This window comes from Primulina tabacum, chromosome 7 (genome assembly GCF_025594145.1).
Source record: "Primulina tabacum isolate GXHZ01 chromosome 7, ASM2559414v2, whole genome shotgun sequence".
NCBI lineage: Eukaryota > Viridiplantae > Streptophyta > Magnoliopsida > Lamiales > Gesneriaceae > Primulina > Primulina tabacum.
The window spans coordinates 15,105,368-15,124,041 of NC_134556.1; the positions used below are offsets into that span (position 1 = coordinate 15,105,368).

General features: G+C 37.5%; 1 pseudogene; it reads right to left on the reverse strand.

Annotated features, from left to right (window-relative positions):
- Positions 1 to 5,928: 5,928 nt before the first annotated feature.
- LOC142550582 (uncharacterized) overlaps positions 5,929 to 18,674 on the reverse strand; it is a 34,389-nt pseudogene continuing 21,643 nt past the window's right edge.

The window sequence follows — 18,674 nt, forward strand, 5'->3', positions numbered from 1 at the left end:
TTTACCCCTGGACTAAACATTTTACGTTTTCGACTTTTTTCTTGATTTCATGACTCTAATATGTCCCAAATATTTATTTAAGCTTACGTGAATTTTTCCATAATTTTTTTTGGCTTAAATGTTATTTTTCAATTATCTTTAATTAATTGTTTTAACGGTGTTTAATCCCGAAAAATACCAAACTTTAATATAAAATTCCTAAATTCTAAATTTAGTCTTTTTATATTATTTTAGCCCTTATGGACCATGACTCGACCACCATGAGTCGTTTTCCAGATTTTCTTCTTTTTAAAAACCCTATTTGACACCTAAACTTCGACCCCGAGCCAACTTCCGATTTTCACGAGTTACCCCCAAACCATGTTGGTCCGAAACTTGCTCAACATCTTAAATTAACTTACTGGACCCTAAATTCATCAAGGAAACCATTCTAATGCCAAAAACGTGGACCCTCTACACACACCTATGCTGGCCGAGAATTTTGGTATGCATGGACTCTAAGATTTACGCATGCAGGGACCTAGCCGATGACTCTAGTCACAAACCAACCTGATGTGCACCCCCTAAGGACCCTAAGGACCAGACCTGACCCAGCCCAGACCCCCTGGACCGCGCGCCCAAGCTGGTGCGAAGTGCAGAACCCTGCGCGCGATTTCCTGGATTCTCGGGTACGAGTCCCTCATGCAAAGGACTCCTCGCCGCCTCTCAACTCGAGTCCTAGCATGGTTAGGACTCTTCCCTGGTCTCCCCCACGCCCCTGGCTAGCCCCTGGACAAGAGCCGCACCAAGCCCGGCCGTGAGGACCCCTAACCGAACCCATGTTCTTCCCATGACAACAACTTACGTTTTATTTGGTGCTCTTCAATTTCCAGCGTGTATGGTGCGCTTACAGGACCCTAACTCATGTGTAAACCCTTGTAAATCATGGCCTAGATCATGGCAGTCCTTAAACAACATACAATCATGATTTAAGAATCAAAAACCTTGCTTAACATATCATGCTATGGTCCAAAACGAAAATTTAAAAAAGTGGCACTTGTTTTTCTTTCATGTTTTTCATGCATCCAATAATTTAAACATTAATATGATATGATGGATGAGAAAAGGGAGATTAGGGTGTGCCTTTGCGTAATATACGCTCGAATATACGTTGACGACGAAGAACGAGACGCGACGATGGCTTCCACTTGGCTTGCTGCCTTTCGAAAAGTCCTTCTTAATGCCCAAGTGTGTGCAGCCGTGAGTTTTAGAGAGGGGAGAGGAGTTTCAGAATTTTAAATGGGGTGGCCGATCTCTTGATTCAAAGGTAGATTAGGGTTTTGTTTTAATTAACACATTAAATAATAATCTAATAACTAAGTAGGATTTAGGCCTATTAAGCCATAAAATTAAGCCCATTAGTTAAATTAAGATTTAAATAAAATACTAGCAAAGTTTTTCTTTAATTAAAATGTGAATTTATTAGCCGGGTTGCCAAAAAGCTCGTATTTTAGTTGAAAAACCAACACCGATAAAATTTACGTCGACGTATAAAATCACCTCAAAACCCTTATTTTCGAAAATACTGACAAGCATCGGACATATTTTAAATAATTAAAATTAATCATTTAATAAAATCATTTTTCATTTTCAGCCCCCGGTCCCCGTTCCTCGATCGTCACTTGAATATTCCTAAAAATACCACTAAATGCATGATGATAATAAAAGTCTAATTCAGCATATAAACAAGTATGTCACATAATTAATTAGCAACTAAAATCAATTAATTACTCAATTTTTCATAATTTCCTAGATTCGCATGCAGTTGGATTACGTCGTCTTAATTTTGGACCTTACATTAGTACTTGAAGAGATTCAGGACATTCAGAACAACATGTCAAAGATAATGAAAGAAATTAAGGAAATTCAACACACTCAACTTGCTCATTCTCTGAAGCTGAACTCCTCAACTGAATTTAATTCAGAGAAACTAAAGTCAATTCAAACTGTTGTGACCTCTATCTCCTTTACGATTGATGAACTTAAAAAGAACAGAGGCTTAGCTGAGAATCTCTCCCTAACTCAAGACTCAATCAGCAAACGACTTGAATCTATGGAGATATCTTTTCAAATAAAATCGATTTGCTGCACACCACTGTATTGTCAGCTATCAAAGATATTGCAGCTGATGTTCGAATTTTATCTCGAAAAGTCGATGTGCTTGACAAAAAGGGGAAACAGCTAGATTGATGAAGGAACAAGAAAGGATCAGAACTGAAGAGACAACTGTTGTCAGTTATTAGTTGAAGGATATTTGTTTTCTTTGTACGAATCTGTACACTAGAAAAATTATTTTATCTACAAGGTTTTAAAGTATTCTCTCTACTTCTGCTGATCAGTTTATTAAGTTCCAAGTTTTTTCAATCACCAAAAAAGGGGAAATTGTTGGAAACTAAATTTCAGTGATTTGACAAACTAAGCATCGTATTTATTGGACTAACTGATCAAGTATCCAGGCTTCGCAAATCAACTATCAGTTGCCTAACTGAAGATTAATGTGCATAATATTAAAATCAACTGATACCAGCGTAACTGAATTTTCAAGTCAATTGACTGATCAGTCGTAAACCAATCAGTCGATATATTCAGTCGAAAACGCACAAGCTATTGCAACACGTCATCAGTTGAAAAGGACATTCAACCGACAATAGTACAAAGCAGACTGCAACTCGGAGTTGAACGCCGCGTTTCAGAATATACAGTGTACGAATGTCAGAGAATATTGACGTGACAATCAACGGATATAAGATTCAAATATTATTTAATGTTACCGTTAGAAGGGAAGCCTATAAATAGGCAAGAAGAGCAGTCGAGAAAAAACAACAACCAAGAACGAACAACTATTCTATTCAAGCTTGCTGTTACGCTGCTAAAATCACTACTCATATTCAAATATCAAAAGCTCACTCTTATCAGATATATCAGTAGCAATCAAGGCTACATTTACGAGCTTGTTAGCACTTTGAAATCTTTGATGGATTCATTCAGTTGTGTTAAATTCAGTCACGCACTGTAAAAGTTTTTGTGAACTAAGAGTTTAAGTTTTGGCAGTGTTAAGTCCAAACTGAACTGGGTCAGTACATCTCTTGTATTCGATCAAAGTCTTTTAGTGAAAATTCTATCTTCGTGATAGAAGGGGTGACGTAGGAGTTATTATAATATCCAAGCCTGGTGAACAGTACGGATTAAGATTTCATACGTTTATTGACTACTTGGTCAAGTTTAAGTATAGTTTGGATGTTAAGAGTTTTGATTTATGATTTATAGTATGGTTGGTTATAGATGACGTGTAGTGTTATATTAGCGGCGTTAAGATTAAATTCATGATAATTTATATATTGATCCAAATGAGGTGAGGCCACTTCCATTAGAAAGAGAAGACATAAGGCTATAACTTTCTTGTTTTGGGTTTTGTTCAAATCATTGTGGAAGATAAGCCAAAAGTGCCCCGAAGTGTGTCGTGTGTTTCGTCGTTCCTCCAGTGACACATGTTGGGAGATTTAGCATAACTTTTTTCTCAAACCTTCAAATGACATGAGGCCAATTGGAGATGCAAGCCAAGACATAGAGCTACAACTTTCCTGTTTACCACTTTTCCTAATTTTGAAGGGAAGAGGCGTTTCGGAAGTGATCTTTGAAGTGGCTGCGCACAGAGCGAGCCCGAGCGGGAATAAATGTCCGCCCGGGCGGGCCTTGTTCGAAAATATTGTGTTTTGGCCGTGAGTTCCGCACCCGAGCGGAAAAAGATGTTCGCCCGGGTGGCCAGCGATGTTTAAAAAACGTGTTTTGGTGTTTTAAGGTATAAAATCGGTGGAGACTTCACTTTTCTCTTATTTCCCTCATTCCTCTCCACTCTTCTCGGTTCTTCACCTCAAGGAGAAGCTAGGGTTCTCATTCCTTCTTCATTTCCTTTGATTCAAGCTTCTTGTTGGGTTGTTGAAGTGAGAGCAAAATTATTTTGGAGTTAAGGAGCTAAGGTAAGCTTATAATCTTAGTTTTTTTTGGGTTGTGGTGTAGAGGGAAGTTATTGAAGTTGTGATTGTGTTGGTTTTATGGATTTGATGGTATGGTTAATTGATTATTAAGTTGTTGATGGTTCAATACATGGTTTATTGTTGTAGAATTTGTACCAAGAGATTATAATCAAGATTTCCATTGGTTGTAAGTGGAATTCATTCCTTGTGCTCACATGAAATATATGTATTGTATTTCAATCGTTTTAACATGCTATTTCCTTCCATTTGATTCATGTTATGTATTGATACACTTTGTTGTATATTAGAGGCATTTTTATGTCTCAATTGTGTAAAAGGGAATGCAAGAGAATAGATTATTCAAAGTGTTTAATTTAATGCCAAAGAGAGAGTTCAAATTGATTTATTGGATTGATAAAGAGATAGTAAGAGATTGCATGCAATTAGTTGATCAACGACCATAGGCTTATATCCCAACAGAGTATCGATTTATATCGATGGGATATAGGTATAGAGACAGAGATACTATTTAAATATCAATCCACCAGAGAAAAGAGAAATACCATCGTTATTGTTACGCTATACCATGTTATTCATGTTTCAAGAGTTGGATGGTATTTAATGATTTTAAAGTCATGTTTTACAGAGTATGATATGTATCCATTGTTATGTAAGAGTTCCACTTGCTGAGTTTTATACTCATTTCAGTTATTCTTGTGATGCAGATAAGAGAGACGAGCCAGGACGTTGATTGGAGCCGGGTTCATATGCATACAAGAGATGGAAGGAAGAAGATATTTTGCTAGCATTTTGACATGATCAAAAATGATATTTTGTATTTTGATGCAACACTTGATTGATCATGTATATACTTTTGATTGTAAATGTTTTATGTCATTATTTATAAAATTAGTCAGAGGCGTTACATTTAGTGGTATCAGAGCAACGTTCTTCGGACCAATGCATATGACTTCGTCTACTTTCAACTGTCCGGGTATGTCTTCTTCTACATCTATTTATTGTCATTGGTTGATATGTATTATGTGAGCACATTATAGGATTTAATGCCTTCTAAGAGAAAAGCTTCAGAGGGTGAGGATAGCTCCTCATCGAGAGTTGTCGACGAGTTCGGCAAATTATTGAAAGAGCAAGCCAAGGTTCACAGTGAGCAGATTCAACAGTTGCTCCGTTTGCAAGGTTCAGGTCAAGGTAGAGGCCAAGAGAGAGGCCAAGGGATACAAGCAGTGGGACTGATGGGATCTCTACTGCTTTTAAGAGGATGGACCCGCCTGAGTTTGCAGGAAGCACTGATCCATTGATGGCTGTAGAGTGGATTAAAGCACTTGAGGCGATATTTGATCATCTCAAGTATGAAGACAATGATAGAGTTGGTTGTGCAGTTTTCATGCTAGTCAAAGCTTCACGTATTTGGTGGAATGCCACTAAGGTAGGTGTTGATGTTCCGGCATTAACGTGGCAAGATTTCACGGATCTTTTCTACGACAAGTATTTCCCGGATGCACTTCGAGCTCGGAAGGTGACTGAGTTTTTAGAGCTTCGGCAAGGAGGTATGAATGTTGATGAGTACATCTTGAAGTTCGAGGAGAGCTGTCTGTTTGCCCCATACATTGCCTCAAATGACAAAGACAAGGGTGCTCATTTTATTAGAGGACTTCGAGCAGAGATCAGGAGGGACATCAATATGTCTAAGGCGGTGACATTTAAAGAGATTGTGGCTAAAGCATTGTTAGCCGAGCAAGATGAGAAGGATATTGCTAGAGAGAGACAGGCGAGGCACCAGGCTATTTCTCAAAGAGGTCAAGGATCGAACCAAAGAGGACAAGGCAGTTACAAGGGGAAAGGCAAGATAGAGCCGAGTTCTAAAGCACCGACAGTCCCGTTTGACCCAGAGAAGTCATTGTGTCCCAAGTGCAGTAGGCCTCATAGGGGTGAATGCAGGTTTGGTACTCACACATGCTACCGATGTGGTACTGCAGGCCATATCGGCAAGGACAGTCTGAGAGGATCGAGTAAAGAGAAGGTGCAGGCTCGCATCTTTACCATGACGAAGGAAGGAATAAATCCTGATTCTTCTGTGATCTCTAGCACTATTCTAAGTTCAGGCAGAGTAGCTACGACATTGATTGATACAGGTGCTACTCATTCTTTTATGTCTGAACTATTTTTGAGATCTTTGGGTTTAGTTCTTTCTGTTCTTCGCCTCCAGTTTAATGTTTGTATTGCCTTCTGGGGATGTGTTTTGCCCGACGTCTATTATGTATGCGTGTACTGTTCAAATTGATGAGCGACTGGTCTATGCCGATTTGATTGTTATTCCGATGGTTGCGTTTGATATTATACTTGGCATGGATTGGCTATCAACTTACCGTGCAGTGATTGATTGCGTTGACAAGACTGTGAAATTTGCAGATGATGGAAATAAGGAAGATATGCTCGCCAGTGCAGGTACTTCGCTAGTCCTTCCTTTTATTTGATGTCTTGAGGCTAAGAAGTTGTTGTTTAAAGGTTGTGATGGGTTTTTGGCTTCGATTGTTGATATGGATAGAGTTGTGAAGTTGAATATTGATGATATTGATGTTGTGAGAGAGTTTCCTGATGTATTTGAAGATGATGTGCCGGGTTTACCGCCGGAAAGAGATGTAGAGTTTGTGATTGATCTATTCCCCGGAACGGTTCCTATTTCCAAAGCTCCAAACAGAATGGCCCCGACAGAGATGAAAAAGTTGAAGACGCGGTTGCACGATCTATTGGATAAAGGTTTTATTCGTCCGAGTTCTTCGCCTTGGGGAGCTCCGGTTCTTTCCATCAAGAAGAAAGATGGGTCTTTGCGGCTTTGCATTGACTACAGAGAAATCAACAAAGTGACGATTAAGAATAAATATCTGTTGCCACGAATAGACGATCTTTTTGATCAGCTGCAAGGGGCTACAGTATTTTTGAAAATTGATTTGTGATCTGGCTATTATCAGTTGAAAGTTAGGGAGTCTCATATCCCTAAGACGGCGTTTCGGACCAGGTATGGTCATTACGAATTTCTTGTGATGTCGTTCGGTCTGACTAATGCTCCTTCAGTATTCATGGATCTTATGAACCGAGTGTTCAAGCCGTATTTGGATAGCTTTGTCATTGTTTTCATCGATGATATATTGATTTATTCCAAGACCAGAGAGTTTCATGCAGAACACCTCAGAGTTGTCCTTCAATTGTTGAGAGAGAAGAGGTTGTATGCTAAGTTGAAGAAATGTGAGTTCTGGTTGGAGCAGATTTCTTTCTTAGGCCATGTTGTCTCGAAGGATGGTTTAGCTGTTGATCCAGCAAAAATCGAGGCGATACAGAAGTGGCCTATCCCTACCACTGTATCAGAGGTACACAGTTTTCTTGGTTTGGCGGGTTATTATCGTCGTTTTATTTCAGATTTTTCCAAGATTGCCCTGCCGTTAACCAACCTGACGAGGAAGACTGTGAAGTTTGAGTGGTCCAATGAATGCCAATGTGGATTCCAGGAGTTGAAAGATAGGTTGACGACAGCTCCGGTACTTGCATTGCCCAGTGGTACAGAGGATTTTGTTGTTTATACCGATGCGTCGAAAAAGGGTCTTGGTGCAGTGCTGATGCAACGTGGAAATGTTATATCCTATGCTTCTCGTCAGTTGAAGGACTACAAGAAAAATTATCCTACGCATGATCTGGAACTGGCAGCTGTGGTTTTCGCCCTTAAAATCTGGAGACACTATTTATATGGCGAGAAGTGTGAAATTTTCACGAACCACAAGAGTTTAAAGTATTTGTTTTCTCAGAAAGAACTCAATATGCGACAGAGACGGTGGTTAGAGCTTGTCATAGATTATGATGTGACGATTAGTTACCACCCTAGGAAGGCGAATGTTGTAGCGGATGCATTGAGCCGTAAGTCAAGTTCCTCTTTGAGTTCTATGATTTAGAAGCCGTTGTTGTTAGATTTGCAACGAGAAGAGATAGTTTTGGTAGTACCGGGAACTATTGCTCGCTTTTCAGCATTGATCATTCGGCCTACATTGACGGACAGGATCCGTAGAGAGCAGGCCAATGATGCAAAGTTGATAGAGATGAGAGCCAGAGCAGAAGAGAGAGGTAACTCAGAGTTTGGGATGAATAGAGATGGTTTAATGACATTCAGAGGCCGTATATGTATTCCTACTGGTGATGATATTCGGCGAGTCGTCTTGACAAAGGCACATACCGCGCCATACTCGATACATCCAGGTGGTACCAAGATGTATCAGGATCTTCGTAGGCTCTATTGGTGGCTAGGTATGAAGAAGGATATTGCCATGTTTATTTCTCAGTGTCTAATTTGTCAGCAGGTGAAAATCGAACACCAGAAACCTGCTGGGACATTGCAGTCATTGCCGATTCCTCAATGGGAATGGGAGCACATTACGATGGACTTCGTGGTTGGTCTTCCCAAAACGCAGAAAGGTTATAACTCTATTTGGATTATCGTTGATCAGTTGACCAAGTCAAAACGACGTATTCCATGAACCAGTATGCCGAAGAGTACATAGTAGAGATTGTTAGACTTCATGGTGTTCCAGTGTCGATCGTGTCTGATCGTTACCCTAGATTTACTTCAGAGTTTTGGAAGAGTTTACACAGAGCCTTGGGTACACGGTTAGCATTCAGTACAGCATATCATCCCTAGAGCGACGGTCAATCAGAGAGAGTTATTCAGATTTTGGAGGATATGCTCAGAGCTTGTACTATCTACTATCCTGGTAGTTGGGATTCGAAATTGCCTCTTGTTGAGTTCACGTACAATAACAGTTACCAGACGACGATTGGCATGGCACCGTATGAAGCACTATATGGCAGAAAATGTAGATCCCCCTTGTATTGGGACGAGATTGGTGAGAGAAATATGTTGGGTCCAGAGTTGGTCCAACAGACAGCTGATGTTGTTGCTGTTATTCAAGAAAGGATGAGGACAGCACAGTCAAGACAGAAGAGTTATGCTGATGTAAGGCGAAGGCCGTTGCAGTTTGAGGTTGGTGATCATGTGTTCTTGAAGATTGCACCTCTTAAAGGTGTGATGCGGTTTGGCAAAAAGGGAAAGTTGAGTCCAAGGTTTATTGGCCCATTTGAGATCTTGGACAGAGTTGGTGATCGAGCTTACATGTTAGCCTTACCGCCAGATCTTGATACCGCCAGATCGAGCTTACAGGTTAGCCTTACCGCCATGCTCATGAAGTATATTGCGAATCCTTCCCATGTTCTTCGTCACGAGCCATTGGATTTGACACCGAATTTGACGTATCAAGAGATTCCAGTCCAGATACTGGATCAAAAAGTTAAAGTATTGAGAAACGAAGAGATCGGCATTGTTAAATTCCTTTGGAGGAATCAATTGATTGAAGAAGCCACGTGGGAACCAGATGATGAGATGAAAGTAAAGTATCCTGAGCTTTTTGCGCAGTAACGTCAATTTCGGGGACGAAATTTCTTTAAGGAGGTGAGATTGTAATATCCAAGTAGGGTGAACAGTCGGTTTAAGATTTCATACGTTTATTAACTACTTGGTCAAGTTTAAGTATAGTTTGGATGTTAAGAGTTTCGATTTATGATTTATAGTATGGTTGGTTATAGATGACGTGTAGTGTTATAGTAGCGGCGTTACGATTAAATTCATGATAATTTATATATTGATCCAAATGAGCTGAGGCTACTTTCATTAGAAAGATAAGACATAAGGCTATAACTTTTTTGTTTCGGGTTTTGTTCAAATCATTGTGGAAGATAAGCCAAAAATGCCCCGAAGTGTGTCGTGTGTTTCGTCGTTCCTCCAGTAACACATGTTGGGAGATTTAGCATAACTTTTTGCTCAGACCTTCAAATTACATGAGGCCAATTGGAGATGCAAGCCAAGACATAGAGCTACAACTTTCCTGCTTACCACGTTTCCTAATTCTGAAGAGAAGAGGCGTTTCGGAAGCGATCTTTGAAGTGGCTGCGCGCCCGAGCGGGAATAAATGTCCGCCCAGGCGGACCTTGTTCTAAAATATTGTGTTTTGGCCGTGAGTTCTGCGTCCGAGCGGGCCTTGTTCTAAAATATTGTGTTTTGGCCGTGAGTTCTGCGCCCGATCGGAAAAAGTTGTTCGCCCGGGCGGCCAGCGATGTTTAAAAAACGTGTTTTGGTGTCTTAAGGTATAAAATCGGTGGAGACTTCACTTTTCTCTTATTTCCCTCATTCCTCTCTACTCTTCTCGGTTCTTCACCTCAAGGAGAAGCTAGGGTTCTCATTCCTTCTTCATTTCCTTTGATTCAAGCTTCTTGTTGGGTTGTTGAAGTGAGAGCAAAATTATTTTGGAGTTAAGGAGCTAAGGTAAGCTTGTAATCTTAGTTTTTTTTGGGTTGTGGTGTAGAGGGAAGTTATGGAAGTTGTGATTGTGTTGATTTTATGGATTTGATGGTATGGTTAATTGATTATTAATTTGTTGATGGTTCAATACATGGTTTATTGTTGTAGGATTTGTACCAAGAGATTAGAATCAAGATTTCCATTAGTTGTAAGTTGAATTCATTCCTTGTGCTCACATGAAATATATGTATTGTATTTCAATGGTTTTAACATGCTATTTCCTTCCATTTGATTCATGTTATGTATTGATACACTTTGTTGTATATTAGAGGCATTTTTATGTCTCAATTGTGTAAAAGGGAATGCAAGAGAATAGAGTATTCAAAGTGTTTGATTTAATGTCAAAGAGAGAGTTCAAATTGATTTATTGGATTGATAAAGAGATAGTAAGAGATTGCATGCAATTAGTTGATCAACGACCATAGGCTTATATCTCAACAGAGTATCGATTTATATCGATGGGATATAGGTACAGAGACAGAGATACTATTTAAATATCAATCCATCAGAGAAAAGAGAAATACCATTGTTATTGTTACGCTATACCATGTTATTCATGTTTCAAGAGTTGGATGGTATTTAATGATTTCAAAGCCATGTTTTAAAGAGTATGATATGTATACATTGTTATGTAAGCGTTCCACTTGCTGAGTTTTATACTCATTTCAGTTATTCATGTGATGTAGATAAGAGAGACGAGCCAAGACGTTGATTGGAGCCGGGGTCATATGCATACAAGAGATGGAAGGAAGAAGATATTTTGCTAGCATTTTGACATGATCAAAAATGATATTTTGTATTTTGATGCAACACTTGATTGATCATGTATATACTTTTGATTGTAAATGTAACGCCCCGAAAATTTAAAGCCCCATGCGAACCACATGCATTTGAATTATTAAATTCTCCTGTATTTTAATTAAATGTTTTAATTGCATGAATTAATTATGTTGTTCATATTTGCATGTTTAAAATCTATTTTTCTTCATGATTGCATTAAAATATATTTTTAAAGGTTATTCGAGTTGCGATCGAGGAACGGAGACCGAAGGCTGAAAAATAGAAAATGTTTTTATTAAATAATTGTTTTTAATTATTTAAAATATGGGTGATGTTTTTTCTTATTTTTGAAAATAAGGGGGTTTTGAGGTGATTTTATACGCCGGGATGTAAATTTTATCGATGTTGGATTTTCAACAAAAATATGAACATATTAGGAACCCGGCTAATAAATTCACAAACTTTCCTAAACAAAATTATTTTAAAACCTAAATTAAGCACTAATGGGCCTAATTACCTATTTAATGGGCCTAAGCCTTATTAGTGATTAATTAAGAGTATTTAAAGTACAAAAACCCTTCCCCACCCTCATTGTCACACGCCACTTTCATAATTCAGCACACCAATTCTCCCCAATAATAATACATGATACACACATAGAATATTTTGAAGAGAAAAGTTCGAAAGTTCAAGGAGGATTCAGCCTAGGTTTCTTGTCGCCGTTCTTCGCTTCGTCAACGGATATTCGTGCGTTAAATACGCAAAGGCACGCCATATTCTCCTTTTACTCATCATTCACACCATAGTATTTTATTTAATTGAATTTTGCATGAAAAACAAGTGATTTCTTACTTTAATACCTGATCTTATCACAATGGTTAATAATTCAAAAAGATTTCATAAATCATAATTTTATAGTGATCAGAATATTAAAATTGACTTTTTTTAAATAAAAATTTAAACATCCTTAGATAGATTAATACATTTTCTAATTTAAACCTTTCAAACATGTAATGTAATGATATTTTTGCAAAAATTACTAAGATACAAACAATAAACCTGGTTTTATTTTAAAATAATATTTTAAAATTATTTTTTTTAATTTTTTTTATAAGTTTGTTCTCCCCCCAATCAGAATATGATATTTTTCCTAATGTCAAAATAATATTAATAAAGAGCACATAATGAAAGAGATATCACCTAAAATTTTATTGAAGATAACAAACTGAAACAAACGCAAACCAATCCACGACTTTTGAATCAATGATCCAACTTTCTTTTCTTACTGCTTGATTGCGACCAATTGATCTTTGTTATCATCGGATCAGGCTTATGAACAAAAGCTTCGAAATCATCAATTAATTGGTTGGCAGTCGAAGCACAGATAAGCATCTGTCGTGAATTTTCTGAAATGAAATTCTGTTCCACAGCTTTATCAAGAAATGTCAACAAACTGTCATAATAATTATTGATATTCAACAAGCCCACATGTTTTTTATGGATATTAAGTTGTGCCCAAGAAATAGTATGAAAAATTTCTTCTAATGTACCAAAACCACCTGGTAGTGCGATAAAAGCATCAGAATTTTCAATCATTTTGGTGATTCTTTCGTACATAGAAGAAACTTTTAATTCCTCCCCAATCGTAACACCTGTAATATTTCCTTCAGCTAAAGCTGTAGGAATAATACCCAAAACTTGACTACCTCCAAGATGAGCAGATGTTGAAACATATCCCATTAACCCAATATTACCTCCCCCATATACCAAGTGAATTTTTCTCTCAGCCAATATCTTTCCAAGATTATTCGCTGCTTCTACAAACACTTCATTTTTTCCAGGACTCGACCCACAAAATACACAAATATTTTTCAATGTTTGTGCAGAGGATCCACCCATTTTTTTACTTTCTTTTTGGTATGCGAAAATAGAGAGAATGTAACGCCCCAGATTCGACGACTGTCCTCGGTGTATCAAGACGAGTCTTTCCAGCGTGCTTATGTCCTCACTCACACGCACCCTGGGAAACTTCCCAGGAGGTCACCCATCCCAAAATTGCCCCAAGTCAAGCATGCTTAATTTTGGAGTTCTTATGTGATGAGCTACCGAAAAGAAGATGCACCTTCGTGATATGAGTAGTACCAATCAAATCTTTTAAGCTCTCTTCAACTGTGCAGTCCATTACATTGAACAGTCTCGGAATCCCTCTCATTCCCGTGTGGGTCGGTTCATTCATGTTCCCTCCACCTAGAAGCCTGCCAGGAGCCGCTCATTGTCCGTGCAACTGATGGCACCGGCAATCACCCCCCGCCCTCTTCGGCCCCGGGCCTCACATGCCCACCAGCTTTCGCTTGGTTCGTCCCCAAACCACACCGTACTAAGAGAGGTCGGCTCTGATACCAACTGTAACGTCCCAGATTTGACGACTGTCCTCACTGTATCAAGACGAGTCTTTCCAGCGTGCTTATGTCCTCACTCACACGCACCTTGGGAAACTTCCCTGGAGGTCACCCATCCCAAAATTGCCCCAAGTCAAGCACACTTAACTTTGGAGTTCTTATGTGATGAGCTACCGAAAAGAAGATGCACCTTCGTGATATGAGTAGTACCAATCAAATATTTTAAGCCCTCTTCAACTGTGCAGTCCATTACATTGAACAGTCTCGGAATCCCTCTCATCCCGTGTGGGTCGGTTCATTCATGTTCCCTCCACCTAGAAGCCTGCTAGGAGCCGCTCATTGTCCGTGCAACTGATGTCACCGGCGATCACCCCTCGCCCTCTTCGGCCCCGGGCCTCACATGGTCAACGAAATTTGGGGCTTTACAGAGAAAGATGAGAGATTTTATAGGGGTAATATGTTATCATGACAAAACTATGGGTCACAACTGTAAGCAGAATAAATAGTAAAAACAATAATGAAACACATGCATATAAACAGTAGTGTGATTGTGGCTTACAATTTTCCTATGTTTTTACGTCCAAAAACGGCTTCAACGCCTTCTATGAGTCGAGAATATGCTTCCCATCCAATTTTCTTATAAATTGGCAAACAGGGTCTTTTTTAGTCAGATTCCCAAGACTATGACGCTCATCTTGGAATTGTTTCCATAAATGGAGAAGTTCAATATGCACATGTCCACTAGAATGCGTCTCAAGAGTTAATAAGATGTTATCTAAAGACTCCTTACTCAGCCCATTCTTAATGAAACCAATTTTATCTTCTTTGTTATTGGAAACACATCCCAAAGATCTGCATCGTTTGTCACAAGTCCATCTTGCACACTTATGACAAACCCCTAAACTTTTGGCCCTTCGTTTTTTCGCATAAGTGCTTTTTCCTAATCCAGGAAAATACCGAATGAGCAATGATTGTGGAACTTCTCCTCCTAATCGGACATTAGCTTCTATTACAAGACTAATAATATCTTTCGGAATTCCCTTTTGCATTAGCAATCTCAATCTTTCACACCTTCCTGCATAAATTTTTCTTAGAACATTTTCAGAAACAGAGAGAAAATATTTACAAATTTTTGAGAAAATTTCGTCCATTTTGAAAAGAAAAGAAATGATTTTTTTTATTTTTGTATCAGCAATTGTGGGAAACTGATTTAACCGACTATGAGAGTCACGGAGTACCGTTATCCGCCATTTAATCGGGAAAATAAAAAAGATTAAGGAAACCTGAAATAAAATCAAACAAAATTAAATGCAACATAAAAATTTAAGGATCAGAAAATGAAATAAACTCTTCTTGAAAGATTTCATTTTCTAAAAATGGTTTAAGCCTTTGTCAATTTACTTTAAAACATCACCATTTTTAGGATTTTCAATGTACACAGCTCCATAAGGATACACATGTTTTACAACATATGGACCTGTCCATCTTGATCGTAACTTTCCTGGGAATATGTGAAGTCGAGAATTATAAACAAAACTTTTTTACCAATCTCAAAAGATTTTCTAAGAATTGTTTTATCATGAAATAATTTGATTTTTGCTTTATAAATCCTTGAATTCTCATACGCATCATTTCTGAGTTTATCAAGTTCATTAAGTTGCAATTTGCGCAATTTGTTGCAATCATCCATGCTTGAATTAAAAGTTTTGATCGCCCAATAAGCTTTATGTTCCAATTCCACAGGCAAATGGCAATGCTTTCCGTAAACCAACCTATAGGGAGACATATTCAATGATGTTTTAAAAGCTGTTCGATATGTCCAAAGTGCATCATTAAGTCGCAGAAACCAATCTTTTCTATTTGGGTTAACACTTTTTTCCAAGATTTGCTTTATCTCCGTATTAGCTAATTCAACTTGTCCATTTGTTTGAGGATGATAATGAGTAGTTACTTTGTGAGTAATACCATATTTTTTTATTAATGAAGCAAATGGTTTATTAACAAAGTGAGTTCCCCTATCACTTATCATGGCTCGAAGAATTCCAAATCTATTAAAAATATTTTCTTTCAACAATTTGATGACGATTTTATGATCATTTGTTCGACATGGAATTGCCTCTATCCATTTGAAAACATAATCAACTGCAACTAAAATATACAAGTATTCAAATGACGGTGGAAAAGGTCCCATAAAATCAATTCCCCAACAGTCAAAGATTTCAATTTCAATGATAGGATTCATAGGCATCATGTTTCTTTTTGAAATCGTACCCAATTTTTGACAACTTTCACAGATCTTGCAGATTTCGTGGGTGTTTTTAAACAAAGTGGGCCAATAAAACCAATACTGCAAGGTTTTTGCAGCCGTTTTCTTTGAAGAAAAATGTCCTCCGCATGCTTCTGAATGACAAAATTTAATGACACTAATTACCTCATTGTCGGGTATGCAACGTCGAAAAATTTGATATGGACAATACTTGAACAGATACGGATCATTCCAATAAAAGTTTTTTACCTCATTCAAAAATTTTCTTTTATCTTGGGAACTCTATTGCGGTGACATTTTTCCTGTCACAAGAAAATTTACTATGTTAGCAAACCAAGGTGTAGTAGTAACTGAAAATAGATGTTCATCAGGAAAATTATCGTTAATTGGTGTCATTTCACAAGATGATCTTGTTACTAGTCTCGATAAATGATCGTCTACGACATTTTCGGTTCCTTTTTTATCTTTGATCACAATGTCAAATTCTTGGAGCAACAAAATCCATCGTATCAGTCGTGGCTTTGCATCCTGTTTGATCAAAAAATATCTAAAAGTAGAATGATCAGTAAACACAATAGTCGTTGATCCAATCAAATAAGAACGAAATTTATCTAATGCAAATATTACATCAAGTAGTTCTTTTTTTGTTGTGGAGTAATTCATTTGAGCATTGTTTAAAGTTCTATTTGCATAATATATCACATAAGGCTTACCGTTTCTTCTTTGATCCAATACTGCACTGACTGCATAACACTCGCGTCGCACATGATTTCAAATGGTAATGACCAATCAGGAGGTTGCATGATAGGAGCTGATGTTAAATGTCGAATGATTTTATCAAAAACATTTTGACATTCTTGAGTCCACTCAAATGCAGTGTCTTTTGTTAAGAGGTTACAAATGGGTTTAGAGATTGAACTAAAGTCCTTTATAAACCTCCTATAAAATCCAACATGTCCCAAAAATGAGTGAATTTCTTTAATGATTTTTGGAGAGGATAAATTGACAATGATATCAACTTTGGCTTTATCTACTTCAATTCCATGAGATGACACAACATGTCCGAAAACAATCTCAGAAGTAATCATGTAATGACATTTTTTCCAATTTAAAATAAGACCTTTTTCCTCGCATCTTTTTAAAACTTTTTCCTAATTTTCAAGACAATTATCAAAATTTATTCCCAAAAACAGTTAGATCATCCATGAAAATCTCCAAACAATTTTCAACCATGTCGCTAAAAATTCTTAGCATACATCTTTGAAATGTTGTTGGGGCATTGCATAATCCAAATGACATCCTTCTAAATGCAAATGTTCCAAAAGAACATGTGAATGTAGTTTTATCTTGATCTTCGAGTGCAATGGGAATTTGATAATAGCCTGAATATCCATCAAGAAAACAGTAGTAGGGATGACCTGCTACTCTTTCTAAAATTTGATCCAAAAATGGTAATGGAAAATGATCTTTTCTAGTGGCGTCATTTAATTTTCTATAATCAATACACATCCGCCAACTAGATGGGACTCGACTTGTTAACAATTCACCTTTTTCAGTTTTTATCACTGTGATGCTAGATTTTTTTGGAAATACTTGTGTTGGGCTTACCGACTTACTATCAGAAATAGGGTAGATAATCCCAACATCAAGTAGTTTGAGAACTTCAGTTTTCACAAGATCTTTCGTGTGTGGATTTAATCTCCTTTGTGGTTGTTGAGATGTTTTAGCATTTTCTTCTAAATGAATTTTGTGAGTGCAAATTAGTGGATTAATGCCCTTGAGATCTTTTAGTGTCCAACCAATTGCATTTTTATGTTTTTTAAACATATCAACTAATTTACCTTCTTGATCACTTGCTAGTTTGGAAGAAATTACCACCGGATATGTTTCATCTTCTCCAAGAAATGCATACTTCAATTCTTCTGGCAAGGGTTTTAACTCCAATATGGATGGTTCGTCTTTGTTCTCATATTTTGCCTCAAATTCTTTCTCTGATCCTTGTAACGAGTGATACCTGATAAAATCATCAAGATCAATTTCAATATTTTCTTTAACAGTTTCAATTGAAAAAATATCTAATTGGTCACGAGTACTCCCTTCTTGAATGTTTTCTTCCACAAGAGTTTCAATAAGATTTTCATCTTCACTTTCATCTCCTTTGTCATGTGGTTGCTTACAAAGATTAAAAACATTTAGCTCCAATGTCATGTTACCAAATGAAAACTTCATTATTCCATTCCTGCAAATTATAAGAGCATTAGAAGTTGCCAAAAATGGACGACCCAAAATTACAGGAATTGCATAACCAGCTTCGATAGGTTGTGTATGTGGGGCCCTGGGTCCGACATCTAATATTAATAATTATAAATATAACAGACCAAATGATTGAGTAAAATATATAATTTGTGGTTCACAAATCCACATAAAAATCGTCAAAATAATTTAAATGTCTCAAATGTTTGAAATATAATTTCCAACATGCCAAAATAAACTTGTGAGCCAAAGTAATCCAAACATCATCAAATAGCTCCTAAGACCCAAGAATCTCACTCTAACTCGTATCTCCTCGCCTGGAGCTAGACTCTGGCATCCCAAGCCTCGCCTCACCTACCGTCAATCACATGAAAACAAGAGGTAGCCGACGTGCCGGTGAGTATAAACCCAGTATGATACAATCAATAACATATGAGAATTTAAAATGACAAATAGTTTATTTAAATTCATAAATATGCAATATAATGCAATGTATGATCAGAAGCTGTGGACTATCAATAAATCTCAAGATCAAGTGAATCATCTGA